The 23,636-nt window shown below is 41.3% G+C and overlaps 1 protein-coding gene across 1 annotated transcript in view; it reads right to left on the bottom strand.

Moving 5' to 3' along the window:
• VWA8 (von Willebrand factor A domain containing 8) overlaps nucleotides 1–23,636 on the bottom strand; it is a 235,770-nt gene that overhangs the window by 36,163 nt on the left and 175,971 nt on the right.

The following is a 23,636-nucleotide window of genomic DNA, read 5'->3' as shown; positions in this document are numbered from 1 at the left end:
CCCCCCCCCCCCCCCCCCATCTAATGTGATGTTTTGGTCCCTTCCTGCCCACGTGCAGGAAAGGTTTTTTTTCCTGTGCTGATTCTACGGTACGACCGCAGCGGGCAAGGGGCAGCTGCTTTGGGCCCCACAACCATGACAGGGCCCAGGGCTAGTGCCCTCTTTGCCCTGCGTTAAAGACGGCCCTGTCAACGGGTGGTGAAAGTGAAACTACTGTGCTTAGAAAATGATACTCTAACTGAGCTTTTATATAATTAAGGATGCCAGGGCAAAAAATCCCGAACATATACAGTACATCTCTGCAATACTCAGTTGCTAAGTTTATTTGTGGGTTAACAACACACAGAAGTTATGTGGACTAAGTGTTGTCAGCTCTGCCTAGTTTTACTTTTGTTAAACTACTCAAACCCACCCACTTGCCCATCCCCACAACATAAATGCTAATTATTGTAGTCCCAAGATAAGAACTAGGAGGATTAATTACTCTCCTTGAGCTAATACAAGAAGTGTTCACAATTTCTGACATGATCGAGAGATATTTTTCTGCACTTTTCAAAAAGATACTACAAAATGCTTTCATTGGTATAATTAACAGGCAAAAGGGAGCAAATAAGAGAAGTTAATTGTTAGGGTTTACATACACTTTAAGATCCGTGTCTATTTATAATCCCCCTTAATTATTACAATGCCTAAGGTCGCCTTTACTTTTGAAAATTACCTAGGCCATGCTTCTATGAATTATACTTTATTTAAAAAAATATCCATTAGGGATGAGGTACTGCCAGACATTACCTACCCTAATTAATATGAATTCAGTCTTTCCACACTCTGAAATTCCTTTGTATTCACTTCTCAAGGATTAAACGGAAATCTTCTACTCATGACATTTCATGCCAGAAATAACTTATTAAGACATCCAGCAAATCAGTAAACAAGACCCCTTGTGATCCAATAATAATTTTCCACTCTGCTCCCAGTATATAAAACTCCCACACAAAATACAAATATCTATCAGATTAAGTCCTTAAACTGGCTAGAAACATGACATGACCATCACCTGAACCAGAAGAATCAAATGACAATCTCAGGTCTATGGCAACAGCAGATAAGTGCCTGCCTGTGCAATCATCATCTGAGGTCTATTACTATCCTAAGAGTCCATTGCAGTAATGTGTGATATGAAAACACGCAGCAACACATGTTGCATGCGTTGCGTAATTGGCGGAACTACTAGGGTCACATCGGTTGCATGGCATTCCGCCACTTGGGGGGGGGCCTTTTGCTGCCACCGACATATGTCATACCTGCTGGCAGCGGGCCCCCTTAAACAGACTCCCAGCGGCTATCATGCCTAAAGCCAACTGTTGACTTTACACTAGAATCGATTCCGGCAGCTGAGCTGCCCCCAGGTCACTTCCAGGGACTGGTGTAGTGCGCCTCCATCCCCAACTTGCTTCACCGGCATGATGGGTGTTGGTCGGAAGCAGGGAAGGAGACCGGCAAACATCCATTCGCCAATCTCCTTCACACTGAATGGGGCTGGAAGCGAAGCTGAACGTAACATACAGGGGTACAGGTACACTTAAATACTAGACCACACAAGGACTCTTATACACACATGCACGCACAAGAGACACACACGTACACACAAAAAGGTTGAAGTGGATGGACATGCCTTTTTCCAACCTCAAATACTATGTAACTTCCGGTCCCTCAGCTGTCATTTCCTGGCTGCAGATGGCGGAGAAGCAGCTACTGGAGCGCAATCTGCTCTCCAAATGCTTCTTTGGAGTGGAAAGGTGACAATAGGGGTATAATTGACCGCTAATGTAACCTTATAGAGAACCTGTAACCTCCAGTGTGCCCCCTTATGTGATAGCGATTAGGTAAAAAAAAAGTAAAAATAATAAACAAATGTTATAAAGTCCCCTGTCCCCGTGAGGGTGCATATTAACATAAACACACATCGGGTGCGCAGACATATGAAAATGATGACTGTGCTACACATGTTAGGCATCGCCATGGGTGCCAGAGTGAAAGCAATAAGTCTAAGGCCAATATTCACAGATATCTCTAAACTGATGACCTGTACGGGCTTTTAAAGCATAGTATATAGACAATTTGGGGTACTGTATTTTGGCGCCGTCTCAGGAACACGCACAATTTTTAACCTGGACATGTTGGGTATCATTTACTTGTAACCTCATCTTTTATATTTTATTTTAAAAATGGGTATTATATTGTGTTTTTGGTCACTAAAATTAATGTAACTGTTTTAAATTGATATATATATATATATACACTATATTGCCAAAAGTATTGGGACATCCCTCCAAATCATTGGATTCAGGTGTCCCATAACCTCCATTGCCACAGGTGTATAAAATCAAGCAATCAAACACCTAGGCATGCAGACTGCTTCTACAAACATTTGTGAAAGAATGGATCGCTCTCAGGAGCTCAGTGAATTCAAGAGTGGTATCGTGATAGGTTGCCACCTGTGCAATAAGTCCATCCATGAAAATGTCCTTGCTACTAAATATTCCACGGTCAACTGTTTTATTATAACCGAGTGGAAGCAACTGGGAACAACAGCAACTCAACCACGGAGTGGTAGGCCACGTAAAATGACAGAGCGGGGTCAGCGCATGCTGAAGCGCACAGTGCACAGAAGTCGCCAATTGTCTGCACAGTCAATAGCTACAGACCTCCAAATTTTGTGTGGCCTTCAGATTGGCACAACAACAGTGCATAGAGAGCTTCATGGAATGGTTTTCCATGGCCGAGCAGCTTTCAAGCCTTACATCCAAGTGCAATGCAAAGAGTCAGATGCAGTGGTGTAAAGCACGCTACCACTGGACTCTAGAGAAGTGGAGATCTGTTCTCTGGAGTGACGAATCACACTTCCCTGTCTGGCAATACGATGGACGTGTCTGGGTTTGGCGGTTGTCAGGAGAACAGTAGGAACCCAGATAGCAAGGATAACTTGCCACAAACTTGTGGCAGGGTTAAATTGTAATTCTTGTGAACTTGCTGCACACATTCCTGGCAAGTTGTAGACTTGCAGAACACTTGCAGCACAAATTCTAGGTGACACTTTGAATTTGTAGCAAATTTGCTTGGCAAGTCTACAGCAAGAGTTTTGCAGGTCTTAGCAAGAGCTTTGCAAGTGTATAGCACTTTTGCAAGGCACGTTGATCTGGAGACTTGCAATGCAGACTTGCTTTAATTGTGCAACAAAATTGTGAAGCTTGGCAAGTCTGCAATAGTTTAGCAAGTCATTTTCAAACTTGCAGCTCAATTGCTTGCTATCTGGGAACTTGACTGGCCTGCACGGAGTCCTGACCTCAACCCAATAGAACACCCTTGGGATGAATTAGAGCAGAGACTGTGAACCAGGCCTTCTCATCCAACATCAGGACCTGACCTCACAAATGCGCTTCTGGAAGAATGGTCAAACATTCCCATAGACACACTCCTAAACCTTGTGGACAGCCTTCTTAGAAGAGTTGAGGCTGTTATAGCTGCAAAGGGTGGGACAACTCAATATTGAACCCTACGGAGTAAAACTGGGATGCCATTAAAGTTAATATCCGTGTAAAGGCAGGCATCCCAATACTTTTGGCAATATAGCGTGCGTGTGTATATACACTGAGTGGCCAGATTATTTATATATACATACATACATACATACATATATAATATTTTGGGGGCTTTAAGTAATTTTCAGGCCTAAAATGTGGATTATGAAAAAACCGCCTTGGCAGAGAAAGGGTAAATAACGAAGACTATATTTAGGGTTCTTAAATATGCACATGTGACCGTTGCGACCCTGGTAGTTCTGCCACTAATGGGAACATACTTTATGGTAATTGCAGGATACATTTTGGTAACAATAGGCTTAGTAATGCCAACAGCAGCAGCCATTTACAACAATTATTTATTGAAGAAAAGGGGAAAAGCAGAATCATGCTTCTTTTTGAGGGGGGGCTTCATGCTTTCTTGCATCGGGGCCCTGAGGTTTCTAATTACGCTTCTGCTTTGTGGTGCTATTAATTTTGAATGGCAGCTTAATACAATAATTGAATGCACCTGTGTTGTAGCACACCACAGTGTACAGCAAGAAGCAGGCATCAGCGTGACTGGGCCAATTTACATTATTTGTTTCAGTAGTGTTTTATTTAATTTTATTTAATTTTGGTGACAGACTGAAGTGCTAAAGTGATACCAGGGGTGTGCTGTTTCCTATAACAACACTGGGCAGATTCTGATATTAAAGAAGAGACATAGCCTACTTCTAAGCAGTTATTTTGAAAGAGTACTCTGGAGACAATTATCTCTGTAGCCACACAACAGAAGCGGGTATGGATCTCAAATTACATTTGCTAAAAATTCTTGCAATGTACAACATACTGAGTATTTGCAACACAACTGGAGTTTCATTTAAAAGTGATTCTCACTAAACCAAAAGAAAAAAAACCTGCCGGAGGTACCTAGAGGCTTTATTTTACCAGTGGTCACATGCATCTAATTTGCATAATACTCTTAACAAATGAGGAAGCAGTACCAAGTGTCATGAAAAGAGCCAATATTTACAACTATGCAATGTGGTAATGCATGTGTTAGTGAAATGCTCCACAATGCAAAATACATCCATTGCAGTGCCATTAATTTGCAATGGCACCCCAAAGCATTGCGTTGCATTAAACATTTTGTTCACTGTCTGGTTTTTGAGACATTTTTCTGCATTGGCAGCAAACTGATTTCAATAGGCTGCCTTAACACAATATGTGATAACACACTGCACAAATGTAAATGGACCTTAGTGTCTATCAAAAAATAATTAGTCAATACTGGTGTTAGGTGATACTGGGCTGGTATATGAATTTTATTATTTTCTGATTAAAAAGTTGCCCCTCTACAGCTAGCATGAGCATTTAGGGTCTTGATAATCAAATTTGCCTGCCTTAGAAGAAAGCACTGGAAACCATGTGATATTATGAGAAGGAGAAGTCTCTATAGTTGTAAACATCAGCAGATTGTGTACCTTGATTGTGTACGTTTCTCACAGGGTTCAATGAACCCTAGGGCAGCAGGAGGTAGGTCAAAACAATTTTCTTAAAGAGATTGTATCCCTGCAAGGAAATGTAAATACTTACCTCTGCCACTGCCCTTACAACTGAACTCCAATTTAATGAAGAGAAATGTCCGATTTAGGTCACAATAGAAACCAACACTTTCAGGAGTGTTGATCTTCTGGTTCCTAGGTATGCTCACTGGTTCCCCCCGTAAACCCAAAAGTCACTAAAAGACACATATAGGGGATGATTGATCAAACCACAGAGCTCCTGGGGAACCAGGAGATTGACACTCCCTCGAATGTGTCTGTTTGTGAGAAAATTTCAGCCGAGGATTTGTTTTCATTACAACAGTTAATAATTCATAACTTTATTAATCCAAAAACCAAGAAGAAAATGAAAAAGCACATGCACACCAAAATTCCCCAAACAGAATCATACCATAAATACGATACCCCAACGGGTGGGTCTTAATGCCCACTGTACACATTATATATATAAATATAATCAGCCAGCTGACTGTTCTGTGCTAAGAGCGAACTCACTAGAGTGCTCCCAGCACAGTGACTGAGCTGTTGCCCACAGCTCCTGGTCACTGTTTACTGGAAACTGGAGAGACAGGCTCCCAATCATATGACTATCTCACCAGCACATGTGCCGGTCTCTGATCCAGCCGCTGATTGCTGTGTCTTCTGTGTCCCACGGTGTCTGTCCACGTGCACGCTGCCAGCTGCGTGCATTGACTTACACTGTGTCTCTCCTCTTCTCCTGCCCGAAGATCTCTACTGCACATGTGCCCACCCCATGACCCTTCATGGCCGCTCAAGAATCTTCAGACGGGAGTGAGCGGCGGAGACACAGGTAAGTTTTTACCTATTTGATAACTTGCTAGCAGTAGATATATGCAAACCCCCCCCCCAAAAAAACCTGAAGGTTGAATTATACATTAAGTGATAAAAAAATTGCTAGGAGAAACCCTACTCCCTGTTTCCTAGTGTTGTGACATGGTTAAACCAGTGTGAGTTGGTCCTAATAAGCATGTTTAAACCAGGTTTAATTTAAGATTATTGTATCCACCTGGAATCTAAAGTGATTTAAAACACATACAATTTACCAAATTATATTTTACTTGTATCTTTTATAAAAGCTCTAGAATTATGTTTATAGCACAAAGCATTTTTAAAAATACTACAAAAATAAACAAATACAAATTTTAAATAGTTACATATGGTACAAAATCAGCAAAACAAACTAAGAAAAGAAGAGGATAAAGGAGTTAACAAAAAAGAATTTGGGGATCATAAGGCACTAAAATGTTTCTTGGGAAAAAAAGAAGGAAAATGCTTTACAAATTCACATGCTAGAGAGGAGGCATTGTTTTTACAGGACGAGAAACATTTTTTTCATTATGCAGGCGGACGTAGGCTTTGCGAGACCATCTGAAATACACTAATGTACTCCTACTCCTACTTGTAAGAAAACAGCACATATCAAAACAGTGATATAAAACTTTATTTTTCCTTTTACTTTCAAATATGTATATGTGGTTGCATTTACACTGAAGATAAAATATATACAATGCACCACAAAAAATAAGAACAGTAAAATAAAAAGTAAGTAAAACTCAGACAAAGTAAAGTGAAATACTACATTTCCAGACACATACCAAGTGTCACTATTGCTAAAGCTCAGAATTTCATTTATATGGTTTTTATTCTAGGTATATAAAAGGCATGAGCTTTACATCTGTGCATTTTATTGGTAGTTATAAAAGAAAAAATGGATTAGCTACTTAAATATAGGTCAGAATGTAGATAAAAAGCTGCTTCTTTGTCACGTATGTGCAAATTGCCTTTAGCTCAATGTTGTGAGTTCACTGTTGGATGAGAAGCAAGTCTGCTCATCCAGCCTCAGCCGCCACTTTCTCTAGGCATGAAACTTAAGCACTTTGCAGTCAAACACTCTGGCTTTCCCTTACAGATTGTTGTAGATTCCTTACCACCCACAAAGATGCTAAAGATAGTAGAAGACAAGTGCAGGCCACTGGCAAGGCTGACAAGAACACAGTAACCACACCCCAAACATAAAACTTTTTTTCCCACTGTCTCCTCTATAGTTACATACAATAACAGTCACTGTAAGGATGCCCAAACACATGCTGATTTTTTAAATATATGCAATCAGTCTGAGAATTGGTAATAAACAGAGCTGCGCTAATGGAAGCAAATCAAAAGCATCAAGGGTTTAAAGCTGTTACACAAAGGCTGTCATGCCTCAATTAATCCTTAGTATAACTGTACAGCGCTAAAAAAAACTTCTAGTGATGCGCATAAAAAATACATATATAAATTGTCCAAATGTAGATATAAATATAGATAATATTTGTGTACAACCTAAAAAACATAAAATAATGTGAACCAGTGAAATAAATACATAAAATGTATTGGACTGATAAAGTGATCAAGTGATAATAGCCAGACCGTCTGAGAATTGTTTGCAATATTTAGATAGATAGTGTAGGATAATCTTTACTTTCTATAATTAGTAGGGATGCACAGATACTTTTCGGTACCAGTACTCGTACTCGCAAAACTGGCATCGGTGCATCCCTTTATTTATATTTATAAAAACAAAATCATACATTAAAACAGAGATATACAAATCCCAGGAGCTCCGTGTGCTCCTTACAAATGACAGCTGCCTCCTAATTTTTGAATTTTTCTCTAGTGTAGTCTTGGACTACACTAGGGATTGCCTTGTCATCAGCAGAGCTTTGCCGGGAGTTCTCATCTGTAATCTCACGAGATCTCAGGGAAAGGCATTTTTCTCCCCAGAGATGATGTGCATGGTCACATGTCCTAGTCACATGTCTAGTCACGTGTCAGAAATCCAGTAAGTAAAAGAAGAGCTAGTAATCTGTCCTTGGTAAACATGGCCAGTGTTAGAAGACTGGGAAAGAAAAGAGAAATAAGGTATGCAAAGAATACAAAGCTGGCAATTATCTGGAAGTATGTGTTTGTAGATTGTCATTACTAACATTTTCTAATGGTGTATTTGTTGTTATTTTAAAGATATGAGTAAAGGTCCGCTTTAAGTCAATGTCAGTAAGATGACAGAACCAACCAATAATCAGTTTTAAACTTAACAATACCACACATGTTCACTTTGCAAAGTAAATTTACATTTAGAATAGTAAATAACGTGAAGCTAAGTAAAAATTCACACTGCAAAAATATTTTTCTAAATTGCACATGATTGATCGATTGAAAGACATAGTAAGTCATTCACCTTTGGGTTACACTGCTGTCTACATGAAGTTTGGACAACAGGAAACAAAAATAAGTGTGGGCCAGCCTAGGATAACCCCTCCTACTTCAAGTATGCCTCAGTTTTGATCCTAGGAGGATGGATGTCTATTCTTCAGCTCTACTGAAAAAAGTCTTACCATTTTTTGCTAGCATTTCTTTCTCCTCAATCAAGATTTTTTGCTACATCTGATCAGGTCTTTCCAAAGTGTTACCCTTTGAGGACATCAGGACTGCCTACATCTTAGATGTTCGTGTGCAGAAGGTGGTTTCCAAGGGCTACAAGCTAGAGTTTCACTCTCAGCCCCTCCTCAGTTCCAAACCTTTTGTGTTACCACACCGAGTAGATCTGATCCTGCCCTGGACAAAATTTCACATTCCAGCCTTGTCTGTCAAGTACATCCCAGGCATAGACAATTAGCAGGCAGACTTCCTCAGCCGACAATGCCTGGATCCGAAGGAGTAGCCTCTACACCTGGAGGTGTTCCAGGACCTTTATCACAGGTGAAGGATGCTGGATGTGGACCTCCTGGCTTCCAGGTTCAACAACAAACTAGTCAGGTTTGTCTCCAGATATAGGGATCATTTCTTTCTGAAGCAGTGGGTGCTTTGGTGACTCTGTGGGACAAGCACACCTTGATTTATGCCTTTCCTTCAATTAAATGTCTTTCTCATTTGCTTTGCAGGATCAAGACAAATGGCATTCTGTTCATCCTCATTGCTCCCGATTGGCCAATGCAGATAGGGTGCTCCAAACTGGCAAGACTTCTTGTGGATGCTCTGTGGGCTCTTCTAGATCATCCAGCTCTTTTTTCTTAGGGACTTATTTACTATCCTGTCTCAGAGTCGCCAAATTTAATGCAAATGGATGTTGAAGCGCAGATTTTGGGAAACAGGGCCCTCTCACTCCTTGATTAAGACAATGTACAATTAACACCAGAATTTACTTATTTTTCTATAGATGGCAGACCTGGCATTTTCCAATTTTCATTGCTATTACTTAGCAGCCCAGCTTGATAATACACACAATGGGCTACTCCCAACATCAGATAATGCCTGCTCTGCCACAGAAACTGTCCTTGTCTCCTCATATGAATCTTTACAGAATATTATATATAGATGCTACATTCCCTCCAATCAAAGCACTGCACTACTCTGCACCTCCCTAACTATATTTCAAGATAGTCAAACAATTATTTAAGGGTGTATTATATCTCCCAACACCCCCATTTGATCTAATTCCACTTTTCTGGAATTTCTCAGTGTACAATGCTGGTTATCCTCTGGTATAATATATATTCATCCCCTTGTACTTCTCAGGTAAGAGCAAGTCGTTTGGACAAATCCAAAAAGAATTTGAGGTCCCATCCAAATTTGAACTATCTGCACTATCCACAAGTATGCGATGTGCCTTAGGTCCAGCTTGGTACACATAATCTATACCTTTCCTACCCAGAACTAGAATGACTAATTAGACAATCAGGTAGGCCCAAAATGCCCTCTTCATATTATGCGACAATCAATAATGTCTCCTGCTCTAGATAACAGAAAGCCAAAAATAGATGGCAAAACCAACAAATAAGTACTGGCAGGATGCTTTTAGGGGTTTTACTCCAACCTTTTCACAGTTCCCAAACCAAAAGGTAGCATTTGCCACATCATGGATCTAAAAAGCTTTAAATGTCCTTATTCCAGCTCAGAAGTACCATATCCTTTACCAGGGAGACTTCTTGGGGGTCTGTGAACATCATGGACACATACCTTCATGTTCTCATCCGCAATGCGATCCAACGCACAGGATCGCAAGGCACATTGTGCCTGTGGTACGGTTCGGTGCGATCAAAATAGTGCTTGTAGCATTTTGATTGCACCGCACAGGATCAGACCGCAGGCACAATGTGCCTTGCGATCCCGTGCGGCGGATCGCATTGCGGCCGGAGGGCGTGGCTACGGCGCCATTCACTTGAATGGCCCACCACGCCCCCTCCTGCCCTACTAAACAGTGAGCCGGCCGCAATGCGAGGCAGTGCGTTCTGGCCAAAATCGGGCCAGAACGCACTGCATCTAGTGTGACTGAGCCCAAAGATGAATACATTGACAGGTTGGAAACCAGAGAACCTTGACGAAACCCAAGAAAACACAAGCACAAAATATAAATACCATGTAAACAGAGTCTTTGGTGACACGAAGTCAGGACTAAATGTGATTCATATCGACCTCTTTCCTTAATTAATGTTGACGCAAAGATATTGGCCAAAATTCTGGCAATACACTCTAATAAACATGTCCCGTCTCTCATTGGTAGCCATTGGTAGCGACCAGGCAGGGTTCTTGACAGGCCGCTCCACTAGAATGAACATCTGTAGACTTTTCACCAATCTTCAATACTCAGATCCCACGACTGAGGGTAGGGCTTTGATCTCACTTGATACCCAGAAAGCTTTTGACAGTGTTGAATGGCCATATCTCTTAAAAGTCCTAAAAGCGTTTGGGTTTGACCCCCAGATGATCCGCTGGATTGAGATTCTATATAACGCCCCCGTAGCCACGCTGCACGTCAATCGACAGGTATCTGACCCATTTAATATTTTCAGAGGGACTGGACAGGGCTGTCCCCTCTCCCCTATCCTTTTTGCCCTGGCCATTAAGCCTCTGGCGATCAGGATAAGGCAGTCTGACTCTCTGAATGGCTTACGGATACATGACCTGGAGGAGCGAATCTCTCTATATGCTGATGATACGCTGATTTATCTATCTGACCCAAATGGTTCTCTATTTCATCTCCTCCAGCTATTGGACCTATTTGAAACCTTTTCGGGGTTCAGGGTAAACTGTGACAAATCTGTCCTATTTCCCCTAGATAATACTACAGTGGCTAATATACACCCTATATCCACGATAAGAGTTGTTAATGAATTCAAATATCTGGGTATGAAGATTCAGCTACCTTAGCTGGCCTTGGAGGTGCTGCAGCTTCCTCACTCGATGGCAGGAACTGGCCTTCCCTAATTTTCACATGTACTACCTAGCGTCCCAACTAATGGTGGTCCATGACTGGCTGGTCCCTCAGATAGGAAATGTCTATACAACTACTGAAGCCGCCATTCTAACCTCCTTTGAATCTCTCCAAAATGTTGTGTACAGGGGGATTCATAACAAACAACCTGGAACGGCCATGATTTCTGTGACTGTTCGTAACCTAAGATATGTCATTAACCGATTATCACTACCCACATGGTCCCACTCTCCATTGTGGAGTAATCCTACTCTCCCAGAGCTACAGCGCCTACCATCAGCCGCCTTCTGGTCCTCGAAAGGGATTAAATCCCTGTCTCACCTGTTTCAGAATGGGGTGATGCTTAATTTTCCACAACTCAGAGAGGAATTGAAACTCTCCTTGTCTGATTTTGTGGCCTTCTTTCAGCTCCTCCATGCGGTCCGAACTCAATTTGGGTCCCAGTCCCAGTCCCGGCCCAGTCACCCTTGGAGGGGATGCTGCGAAGGGATGATTCATCAAAACTGATTTCAACTTATTATATGGAACTTATGTCCTGCAGGTCTGGTAGATTTGACAGCCGTAAGCAAAGGTGGTGGTCGCTTCTCCCAGACCTAGAGGAGGACGATTGGGGAGACTTTGAAAGTAGCTACATGTCCTCTTTGATAGCCTCTAAGGACAAACTGATACAGATGACATTCTTCTACCAGGTCTACTACACTCCCACCCTTTTACATAGACTGGGCCTTCGCTTGACCTTAAGCTGTTTTAAGAAATGTGGTCAGGAGGCTGACTTCCTCCATTGTTTTTGGTGCTGCCTAGCATACAGACCTTTTGGTCGGAGGTTACTTCCTGGGCTGGCCTGGGTTTCCCCAATATCTGCAACCCTGCGTTCTGTCTCCTCGGTCTGTTTGGCGAATTGCCACTGGCCTCCAGTGCCCAGACACTACTCCGCCTTCTTTTATCTTAGGCCAGGAAGAACATTCTCATGGTCTGGGGTAGCCCGAAAGCTCCCTCCCTGGGTGATTGAAAGAGATTGATCGATCAAGCATGGCCTCTTTACAAACTTACTTATGAACAGCGGGGCAACCTGATGCGTTTTGCTTGCATTTGGGATCCATGGCTGTCCTCCCCTAACACCACTGTAGATATGAGGTGAGGTCTAAAGATGTGACTATCCTTTAAGCTAAGGGCCTCTTTGTACTCCTGGATGTGTTTTATGCTATATTGATTACTATATTGACTACTACTGGATGTGTTCCAATTCCCACATTATATTTGTCTGTGCTTGGAGGCTGGGTCCTGGGTACTAGACTATGTAACCTTGTAAATTGTAAACCGTGAACTGTATGTGTATGTGAGTATCGCATCTTATCTTGGGTTATGTTGACACGGTTGTTGTATGTGTTATCTGTATGATATAGGTGTGTTTTGTACGTGTCTGTGACACGGGGGAAAACGAAAAAAATTGCTCAATAAAAAGTATCTTTAAAAAAAAAAACAATTATACAAATAATTGTATTGGTAACAGTAAGACATTAGCAGTCCCACGGAAAAGATTACAAAGCAGGTTTTAAGAATAAAGAGATGTGCTGTATATGCATATTTCTCTCATGACAGTTTTTATGTAAGGGGAAGAAAGTGACATGGTTTCTTTTTTTTATGTAAAATGGTTTGGAATATGTTTGCACCATTTAGACTGCTAAAATAAAGCTTTTATACATTAGGAAAGCCTTGTTCTCAATATCATCACCTGATTAACCTGCTAAATAAGGCTGTCCATACACCTTGCGATCATCGGGACAACACTTTTCGTTCTATGATCGAACCGTCGTATGATTTTCATATGGCGGCCACATCCTGCCCCGATTATCGTAAGGTTGGATCAGCGATAATTAGAAGAAAGCACCTGGACAAATTGCGGTAATCGACCACATGTATTTTTGTCTGCGCATGTGCAGTATAAATCGTACGAATTTTGACGTACGGAAACGCCACCAACCTTGCGAAAATCGTACGTTCGACCAAAGTTTTCTAACCTGCTGGTTAGTCAAAAGTCGATCGAATGTAAAGTATTTGCGTTTGTACACTGCCCATCAACTTTACGAATAGTGGGCGAAAACGCGATCGAATACGAAAATCGGCCGATATTCGTAAGGTGTATGGGCACTTTAAAAGAACAAAGAGGCACAGAAACAGAGAGCTACAGGTGTGCATTTAAGTGTCAAAGACACCTGTTTTCCCGAATTCATGGGTGGTGGAAAAAGATGTGTTTAGGGCCATTTGATTTGAGTAGAAAGGTTAAAAAAGACAGTTGAAAATTGTGCCAGTACACCTTGAATCAGTGACTACAAGAAGGGGCAAACTGTCATCCTATTCTGCTTGCAGTTTGATTATAGGTGCAGAAACTCACTATGGATAAACTGTGTGTACACAGTATGCAATGCCATTAACAAAAATACCAAAGCTACACAGAGGAAGCAACAATACGGCTTAGCCAAATTCCACTGAAAGGCAGGATGACAAATCAGAAATGTTTATTAGACACAGGAATGTTTTAGCAATAGCTACAAAATGTGTAGGTGGCTGTGGGCCACCTTGTCCGCCCTTCCAAGCCAGGCCACAAATTATATAGTCTATGCAGAAATCAAGCCCGGGATGTCCCCACAATATTCTATCATGATGATAAAATAAAAAGTAATGAAGAGAGGCTTGTTCATTGAAAAACTGACCAATATCATAATAAGTAATATGGGACACCAATAAAATTGACTTGATAGTCTACATTATTATATCAAGCAGAGATGTCTAAGAATATGCTTTTGTAGAGTCCACTTCAGTGTTAAGAGTTTGGCCTTGGTCATTGAGAGGCTTTGCTGTTACAATTGCCACAAAAAGCATGACATTCTTTAAGGCTATTTCCCTAACAAGGAAACATAATTCAGCATTCCCTACTTCAGCTTTAGAAAGTAAAATAAAACTGTGACCTTTGCATCTCTAATCCCTAAATCAAGATTTCACTTAGTTGCACTAATGACTGTTTTGTAGCAGAGTGGTGGATGCCTAGACAACTTTTGTTCTCTTCCATATTATATGGCTCATAAATCAGAAAAGGAAGAGTCTGAAAGGATAACCTTGCTTCCAAAGCATGCTATTGTGCAGCAATGCTATAAATTCCCCTAGCCGCTAGACTAAAAATCTCCTATGTCAAATAATATCTGATAAGAGAAATGCAATTATCAACATGAATTAAACAATGACCAGTGCAAAGTTATTTTCCATACTAAAGGATGATGGTGGCCACTGCAGTCTGTTTGTAATGTACATGCCCTGGTGCTCATCCACAAAAATCCAAAGTAAATATAGAGGCACTCGTGTCTTGACATCTTGATAAAGATGAACTGAGCACCATTAAAACATTAACAATAAAATGCTGATGCTTTGACTTATCTCTTCTGCGAGTCCTGTGAGCAGGGTCAGACTGGCCATAGGGCATACTGGGCACTTTCCTGGTGGGCCGGGCTGATCCAGGCCAGGCCGAACACAATAGGACCAGCCCTGCCTGTGATGCCCGATGGCTAGGGCTGGCGCAGTGCAACAGCTGCAGCCAAGAATTAAATGCCCTCTTTGGCCGCTATAGGCTGGGAGGGGTGAGCGGAGCCGCCATTGGCTGGAAAGTTCAAAGTGGGTGAGCTCTGCCTCCTACTCTGTGGTCCTTAAATCCCAAAGCCCCCGGGCACAGTGAGGCTGCTGCTGCGGGGCTTCCCTGGATCTCTTTGCATATCATCGCCCGCATCCCCATCTCTGAAACCTCCCGGCCTATGGCAAGAAGTCAGCAGTGATGGTTTCAGGTAATTGATTCTTTTACATTTCTTAAGGCTCTTAAGCCTCTCACAATAATCTTTGCACAAAAATGTGAATTTTGCTTCCTGGGTAAGTCCACTCTGCTGCCTAAAAAAATACAAAAAAGGTCACAAGCACTCCAGCATGTAGAAAAGTCAATGTTTATTGACTTATCAGGTGTCAAATTATGAGAGAGACGTTTTGGAACAGCAAGGTCCCTTCCTCAGGCAAAACAGATAATGAAACACAAATACAAACAAGTACAAATATATACTAAACAGTGAAAACCAAACACCAATCAAAGTAAAGTCAACTCCCCTTCAGACGTCATCACTCTATATGCAAATTGAAGAAAACTAGTGTGAACAGATCATATGTCAAAAAGATTTAAACTACGCTGATACCTGCAGCTGGACACCATGAGTATTAAATAGATCTTCCTCACAATCGCCTGTCCCCTAAGAGGATCCTGTATTCACTTCCTCTTCCTTCACAAACTCCACCCCCTGTACATCAGACTGTATGGGGATAGGCAGACTCCCAGGGAGCCATGGAGACGGCATCAAGGGAGGGTGATGAAATCATGTCCACACATTCCCCTGGAAGGGGAGGAGCGTCCATCCACCCATTACGTGCTGTAATTTCGTTCAGGCACATACTCTGCTGCCTCTCACAGCTGAGTTATAGGATCTGTTTCTGCTCTGCTCCTGCAATATATTTTTCTGCTAATCACCAATATGAAAGAGAAAGGGAAGGGCAAACAAGTGTTAGTGAGGGTGTTGGGTACTGGAGAATACATTAATGGACAGTTCAACACTATATCCAAAACTCAAAAAAAAAGTTTTGGCTACACACTATAACAGAGATGTAAAATGACTGAGCCTTGCCAATCCTCTTGTTTCATTGTAAGTCTATCAGATAGATCCAGTGTGATTGAAAACAGCAGTCAGCAGTCTCTAATGATGTGAGACATCTGCAATACTCCTGTTATAGATATCCCATAGATCATGTGATCTAGGCCACTAAACTCCGGGTCACATGAGAGAACCATGTTACTTCTATTTATGTCAGGTAGGAAATACTAATTATGTGATTTGGTAATGCTGCCTATTTGTACATGTAAAGCATTTATGGAGGGAGCTGAAACTTTGAGTTGCCAAGCGACAGCCAAGAAACCTTAAGGCCCCGTTCACACTGAGCGATTTATCGCGCGGTAATTCCCGCGATATCGCGGCTATTTACCACGCGATATCGCTCTCCAATGCATGGCAATGGGGCAAAGGGTCCTGCTGTCGCGGGTCGTGCGTCGCTACAGCAGGACCCTTTTTGGAGCGGATTTTGCCGCGATTCAATGCTTTTCAATGCAAGCATTTGCGCGATATAGTGTGACAAATCGCATTTGCGAATCGCCAAGTGTGAATGGGGCCTAAGGTGTTAGAGAAGATCTGTAAAGAAGAGTGGATCAAAATCCCTTCTGAGATGTGTGCAAACCTGGTAACTAACTATAAGAAACGTCTTACCTCTGTGCTTGCCAACAAGGGTTTCGCCACCAAGTACTAAGTCATGTTGTGCTAGGGGATCAAATATTTATTGTACTCACTGAACTGCAACTCAAGTTATAACATTTGTATGATGTGTTTTTTGTGGGATTTTTGGTTGATATTCTGCATCTATCATTTAAAATACACCTATGATAAGAATTATAGACCTTTAATTTCTTTGTAAGTGGGCAGGGGATCAAATAATTATTTTCCTCATTTATATACACACACACACACACACACACACACACACACATATCTATATATACACACAGACATATAAGAACACTAATATGCAATGTTATTTCTTGCGATGAAAAATGAATGAAAGCTCAGGAATGTGATGGATCTCCCGTGGCTTGAAATTAAAGCAGAAAATTCATGCAAGGAATCCTTGTGATTTTAGCCTGGCTTGTTGCCAGCTACAAGCAGACATGCTATTCTGATACAGTAGCTCCATTAGCAAAATAATCTTGCTTTATGTCTTGCTTATTAAGGAGCACATTCCAAGAATTCTACCTCACCATGTGTGCTTGTAAACACATCGGACATGCCATATTAAACATTAACACTCTGGCTCATACATTATCCGCAGCTGGAGAGAATCATATGACATAATGAACGAAAAAAGCATATTAATATTGTAATGTTATCTCATGAAAAAACCCATGACTTATTCTTAAAATACTGCTCAGATTTTATTTAATATGTGCATATAGTGCTATTTAGATTGAATGAACCGATAGGTGCCACATCTACAGCTGCATAATTACACAATGCATATTTTAGATACAAGGGAATCGAACTATGAAGTCCCTTAGATACCAGGGACCTAAGCACTGTACATGCCACCAGGTAACAAAGAAATTCACATTATATACAGCACTAAATGCAAGATTTCCATTTATATAGTACCAGGTATGAGATAACTGGGTAGTAAAAGGTATACATTGAATGGCCGAGAACAAAAGTCACCTGACCAAAATGTCTACTATGTGGGTATTAGCCTTGGAAAGGTGAATATGGGAGATGTCAGGTAGGTCACAATAGCCAATCATGTGTCCAAAGTACAATAGAAAGACAGAGTACCTTTCCTATCTATGCCAACACACCTAATAGTGTTTTCAGCAGGCAACTGAATGTCACTGGAAAAACTGTTAGCTTCCAAAATTTTGCTTTATTTCAGTCAAAAATAACAAGTTGTTCCCTTATCCCTTGTGGACTGTCTCCCAATTGAGTTTAAAGTAGTATTAAACTCTCAAACTATTTTCAATAATTAATCCAGAACAAATATACATTGCCCAGCAAAGTATTTATTAATATTTTTCTCCAGGCACTTACAGTCATCATATTTTCAAACAGCTGGCTCCAAATCTTTTAGCTCAGCTTCCTTGAACTTCCGATCCAGTACAAGATCCCAATTACAAGGGACAGAGCAGTCACCAGCAGCTGTCTATCTACTAGCTTGGAAAAGGGAGAAAGAAAGAGGGAGAAGGGGAAAAGGAGGAGAGGGGAGCAGAGGGGGAGAGAATTGGCTTACCTTGATGTGCCTGTGTGCTTGTGGAGACACACACAGCTTACTACCACACACAAGGTTGGCTCCATAGGACACCACAAGGGAAAGGAGCCACCCTATAACAGGATATCTGGGCCAGAGCTCAGGGGACTAGCTGATTCTGCAGAAAACTAACAGGGCTATTCACAAAAGGGTGAAGAGTTTGGAGAAGGCAGGAGAAGTGGACAATCTAGGACAACGGAGCTGAACTAGAAAGTGAGCTGAATTGCAGAATTTTTCCAAATCAGCTATTTTGGCCTAGATTGTTCACTTCTCCTGCCTTCTCCAAACTCTTCACCCTTTTGTAAATCACCCTGTAAAATTTTTAAAAATCAAGCAGTAGCTTCCATTACTAGTGATTTTAATAGCATTTAATATAGGTAAAAAATGTGACTTTAATAGCACTACACACTGCTACAACTACCTACTGGTGCCCTGGTATTTGACAGTTAAATGACAGGGGCTTAATGCCAGAAGCGAAAGAAAGAGATTTAATCTAAAACGACATGCAATTTTTAATGCATATCATGCACTGCACTATATAGTGCTCTATAGTGGTTAAAAGTTTAGGCCCAACTCCAGCCATTTTTAAAAAAAAATTTCAGAGGGGAAGACAGGAAATTAGAGGAAATCTTCTTAATGACACAGGTTATTATTTACTACTGTATTAAAAGAAAAAAAGTTTTTTATTGCTGACTTTGTCTTTACTGGGAGATTCTTTCTCACTCACTGCTTTGTCTCACAACATTCCAGTACGCATGAAGAGAAAGAAACCCTACCCCTTTAATGAGACAGAAAGCAATATAAACCAGACAGAGGTTCTAATGCTTTCCCGTTGTACCCAAATCTTTAAATAATTATCTGGGTTGAATCTGGGCAGCCCATAGGGGCTATGTGGCCAAGTAGCTGAGCTTTACCACTTTTGGAGTGTATGGGCTCTTTCCATAATGTGCAGGTACACAAAATATATTTGTAAATGTTGGCACTATTACCTCCTAGAGTACCAACCTCTAGCTATGCAACGTTTGTACTCTCCCTCTTCAGTGTGTTGGTGCTGCTGACATCTTAATGCTGGTCTCCTTTCAGGCTTAGCATCTTCCATGTCTGCCATTGGGCAGCCACTAATGAAGCATACACTGATGATGTACATTTGGAGCATATCCTCCGTAGTAACTGGAAGCAGTTGGGGGTGTACATACACTGCAAGCCTTGTACACTAAATAAAAAACAGCTAGCAGTTTTTTTTTATTTTCACACTTTAGTACCGCTTTCAGACAGAGAAGCCATTCTGTCATCTAATAGAATCATTATACTGCAAGTCCAGACTTGCTTTGGTTCCAAGGGCCCACTCACAACATATCCAGTGCGTTCTGGCACGATTTGGTGTCGGAACGCAGTAGATTGCAGAAATAAAGCCAGGCCATATTTTGGAGTGGGAGGGGGCATGGTCCTGCCACACTCCCCACCCGCAGTGCGAACGCCCGCACGAGGCGATGAGTGCGATTGGAAAAAATAGGACATGCATGCCCTGCTTGATTTCTGCGATCCAGTGCTTTCTGGCCACATATCGTGCCGGAAATCACTGGATATGGTATGACTGGGCCCTAATGGCTTGTTTACACCATGTCCGGATCATGTCGAGACCAGAACAGTTTGTTCCTGGACCAAAAAAGCATCCCAATGTATCCCAATGGTATTTCTGGGCTCTGTTCACACCAGCACAGTCCGTTCCAGTTCAGACAAAAAAAAACTACTGTTTGTCTAATTTTCTCTGGTCTGGAATCCACTGTAAAGCATGGAAGCGCATCAAAAACACATACAAATGAACATAAAAGCATCAAAATCGTGGTAAAAATGCACTGCACTGCGTTTGCAAATCTGCTCCAGATCTGGTCCAGACGTGCCAGCCTGTGATCCTTTTCCTATTACAAACAGGTACAGTAGATTATAAACAGGACTATTACACTTCCAGTAGTACTTCTGTTGGTAAAAATGTTACCAACACATATTAATAATATTACCACCACATGTAAAGAAATGTGACATGTCTAAATACTGATTTACACTTTTGTGTAGTGCTCACAAAAAACTACTTTTATGACTTTCTTTTTGTAGAATTGGGTAATAGGTCTTTTTAAATAGTCTACAAGACTATAAAATGTACTTTACTGCACCAAGATTTTTATTACATTTAATGGAAAATCTACAGGGGGCATGAGTGAATAATTGTCAGTTAACCTTTTACTAGTTTAAACATCCACATACTATTCCCTGTTAATTTTCAGCCACCGATAACTGTAAACATCACCAGAGCCTTAATACTCCAAAGTAGTGTTATGGCAAGCTATGAACTTGTCTGCTCTGTCATCAGTATTACTGACATCAGTTCTCTGGCATGCAATAATGTCTGCATTAGCTGAGGAACTCTTTAGCTAGTGTGGCTCTTGCACCAAGCTGAAGTATAACAATTAATAGGACTGGAGTATGTGCTGCCAACAGCTGCCAATCCAGCATGATGGAATGTCAATAGCCTCTTAGAAAGTATGAAAATTATGCTACTAATAAATCACCAGTATTAATAAAGAATGATTCCTTTCAGAAATAAAAGAGCTGACTTCTTTCAAGTCTGCGGTGTAATTTAATTACATTAAATTACAGTAGGGGGGTGAAAATGATTTTTGATGAGAGACCCTAGAGGCTGTTTATTTTTCATGACAGGGGTGCCTTTGTTTTCTGTGCACCCATAAAGAGACCAGTCCCTTGTTTTGGTTATAGACATGGTTCTTTGATGATGGCGAGCATTGTAGCACATACCTATGGCTTTGTGTCGAGAGCATTCTGGCCGCGGCAGTATTAAGCCTCCAGCACATTCCGCAAGGGATTTTTTGTTTGATTATAGGATCACTGTGTTATTGTATTTGAGGGCAAATGATTAGCTAAGGGTTGCTTTGAGGATCTGTGTTGTTCTCGTTATGAATGCACACATCATTTGCCAGGTGCAGTACAATTGCTAGGTGCACTGTAAATAATACGATTACGCTACATGCTTCAAATGTTTTATTTCCTTTTTATTCCTCTGCATATTCAGGCTCCATTACTAGCAGCTTTTCTTTTTTGTAAAATATTTAAATGAAATGGTGATCAAAGTAAACTATTTGTGCATCTAAGAAGAGAATATTGTATGGGCAGAAATTTGAAGACAAAATAGTCTGAAAAATTAGCTTAGAAGAAGCCTATAATATTTCAACCTATTATTAACATTGAAATATATCTGTCATATTTGTATACCTCTCTGTTTACCAGGTAGGAAGAGCTTCGCTCTTTCCCTGTCCCGAGTATTGCTGATGTCAGAGAGTTGGTGGATGCTCTATGACACCAATACATACCCCCCAGTGGTCCCTCATTTGGTACCAAATCCCTCTGACCATCTGCGGACAAGTACCAGGGCTGTTTTTTTTTAACAGAGAGGTGAGAGCGGGGGGCCTGGAGCGGGGACAGAACGGGGGGGCATGAGGAAGTGATGGAGCAGTGACAGAGCCAGACGCGTGGAGCGGTGACAGGCTCTGTCACCTTCCTCAGCTGGCTGGGCGGTCAGGAAGATCTAGCAGTTTCCCGCCACAATACCGCATGGGCGGTCGCGCATAATTGCAGTTGAAAACACAGCGCGGTGCGTGTTGTGAAAAAAGGTACATGTACCTTTTTTTAGCAATTGCCATGCAGATGTAACCCCATACATGCGGATGCAACCGCACGTCCCGGGATTGCCCAAGTCTGCACCAGCCCTAAAGGGTAAATTCACTTTCCCAAGTAATTTGGGAAACTGGAATTACCCGCAGAAATCTGGCCCCCTCTCCCTCCCTGCTATACTTACCTTTCGGCAGCGGTCCTTCTCGTCCACTAGTACCTGTGTACTATCTGTACCTGTTCCATGTATTGTGAATTTCGCTGGCAAATTGCAAGCACTCATTGGTCAACGCGGCCACCTGACAACGCTGACCAATGAGAAGCGCTTCTTAGAACTGCTAAATACGGTTTTGGTTCAAATAATTTTTTTGGTATTATGACAAGTAGATTGTCATGAGGGACAAATAGATCGGGCCCCGCTTTAGACCTTGGACAAGAAGGTTTATAAAAATTTCCACACCACTGATCTATAAAAACGTACTATTAACTACCAAAAGTGTTAGTCTGCACTAAAACCTTTATATTATCTCTTAGTTATCTTGTTCACTAATTTCAAAAGCAAATATAAAGGAAAAAAATGGTAAAATGAAAAACAAATCTGAGTTTAACCAATCATTTTTGGTATATAAATTCCTAATTGTCCACATAACCGGGGGTGTGGTAGAGGTGTATGCACTGTGCTGGAAGGAGCCCCTCTTTCTCACCCTAGAAATTTGGGAGATATGCCAGTAGGGTGCAGAATCCTCTCAGAAGCACAACTCTGGTGTGTAAGGTCTTTAACAGGGCCACTGATGACATTGATGTTCCACCAATAACACACAAACCTACAACACATGGGTAAAGCCTGTATGGTCAGATAGGCATATATCCAGGGTAGTTAGCAGACAGAATCAAAGTCCAAAGTACAGTCCAAGGTAGTCACGCAGAAAAGCAGCTAAAACACAGGATAACCAGAGCTTGCAGACCAACAAAAACCTGTTGATTAGGAGTGGGCTAATCGATGGAGTTTTTCTTAAGGTATCTTTAGTAATATGGGCCACTGTGCCTACAATATTTAAGCTAAAACTGACCATTGACATTACACTGCTCTTAGCATCCTATTATACATAATATATCCCTATTTATTAGTTTAGGAGTGCTATACTCAAAGACTGTCTTTGGAAATGGCCACTGAGGTTCATATCTGTATAATTTACATTCTAAGTACATTCATACAAAACTCCACGTATTTACTTCTTCATATTTTTGAAATTGGTGGCAAAAGGATTCTGTGCGGTCCTGAAATGTTGGGTTGCGATGTTCACTTTATTTCCTGATGTTTAAATAAAGAACCTTGTTGTTTTTATGAGGAGGTGCACTAGTAAAGATTCATTGCAGTTTAAATAAGGTGGGTCATATGCAGTCCAACAGGTGCAAAGATATAATCTAAGCACGAGCGTTACATGTCATTTACAAAATGTTCTGTGGAGAAACAGTGACAATGATCATGGCCCACATGATCTCATGTGAGAATGCTGCTGAATGAGGACAGATGAATGCACCTGATGCTGAAGTAGGTAGTAGCAGTATGTGAAAATCACTTTCATGTTCAGCAGCTACAGCCTGGGCATAGAAGAGTTGAGTCTGTTAAAGACA

This window comes from Nanorana parkeri, unplaced genomic scaffold (genome assembly GCF_000935625.1).
Source record: "Nanorana parkeri isolate BGI_ZX_2015 unplaced genomic scaffold, ASM93562v1 scaffold457, whole genome shotgun sequence".
Taxonomy (NCBI): Eukaryota; Metazoa; Chordata; class Amphibia; order Anura; family Dicroglossidae; genus Nanorana; species Nanorana parkeri.
The sequence above is the reverse complement of the archived record's forward strand: the minus strand, read 5'-3'. Positions and strand labels throughout refer to the sequence as shown.